This window comes from Furipterus horrens, unplaced genomic scaffold (assembly GCF_987537825.1).
Source record: "Furipterus horrens unplaced genomic scaffold, mFurHor1.1.pri manual_scaffold_3, whole genome shotgun sequence".
NCBI lineage: Eukaryota > Metazoa > Chordata > Mammalia > Chiroptera > Furipteridae > Furipterus > Furipterus horrens.
In genome coordinates, this window is record NW_028327173.1 from 188,287,374 (window position 1) to 188,288,740 (window position 1,367).

Genomic DNA, 1,367 nt, shown 5'->3' on the forward strand with positions numbered 1-1,367 from the left:
TTGATAAACTTGAGCAACGTCCGCCCCCTCGTCACTAAGTTTAGTGTTTTCTCTGTGGCATCTCTGACCAGAGCTGGAAGTTGTGGGGCTGAGGGCTGCGTGATGCCGCTGAGAGACGACTTGAAAAACAACCAGGTGCGCGCAGTGCGTGACTCGGGAAAGGAAGGGAGGGAGCTCCGGGCAGTGGACGGCTCCAGACTGTCCGCGCAGACCCAGCGCGCTGGTCGCAGGAAGGAGCAGCACCTGCGCGCGAGCCCGTGAGCCCTGCGCCAAGGCCGCGTAGAAGTCAGACTCGCCCACAAAACCAAGCAAGGAGTCTGGACCTGGAGGCATCCCCCAGCTTCCGGCGCTGCTGGGACAGGTGGAGGCCTCCTCGGCTCTTCTTCACAGTTTGCTCAAGAAACATTTCACCCCAGGCTCTGCTGGGCCTGTGTTCACCCCTCTTTGGCAATGACATTGCTCTAGCCCAAAGTGCAGGGGGGGGGGGGGGCTCACTTGAAGAATCCCTTCTTTAGCTAAGGAGTTGATTGGCCTCATTACCAAAAGGTGCTTCTTATAGACGATTCAGGAGCTTTCAGAAACAGAGCGTTCCTTTGCTGCGTTTCCACGTGTCCACAGATTTAACCATTCAACATGGGACAAGAAGGAAAAGGTAAATATAAGCTCCCAGGCAGGCGAAGGCTTGTCTACTGCCCAACACTCAGAAACGAAGGTAAATTCCCTCTGTAAGTCCTCGAGAAAAGCAAGACTGACTAGGCAAAAGCTCTGTTTCCACCTGGGTGGACATGTGAGAGCGACAGAAGTGATGGATTTGGAAAGAAATCATAGTAGACCCTTGGGAGGCATTCACTTAAGTAGTTCCGTATTTTCTGCGTGCCCGAGCTTCCACGGGTACCAGCCAGCAAGCTCTTGGAATAGTTCCACTTGGGAATCCCGGGCTGAGCGCGAACGGCGGGCGGCGGGCGCCCCCTGCTGTCTACTTCTGGGTTTTGCCTTCAGGTGAAGGAGAAAATCAGAAGGCAAAAAAGGTGGCTCAGAACTACTCTCCCAGGCCCACGCGTCCCCATCCTGGGTTTTGAATTTGAGCAGGACCCGTAGCCCTGTCAACATCTGAGCTAACCGTTGGGTCTGAGAGTGACCCACTCATTAATCAGGTGACCTCCACACCCCTATTTCCTTCCAAGACTTCAAGTGCCTGGGGTGGGGGTGTAGAAGGAATCTCAGGAAGCAAGGGGGTCCTCCAGACACTGAGCAAGTGATACAGACTTTGCTTCAACCTGGAAGGTGTTTAGAGGAAAGGGAGAACTTCTGTTAATGGTTCTCCGTTGCTTTCTGCCCAAATCCTCATTTTCCTCTCCTCTGGCTGA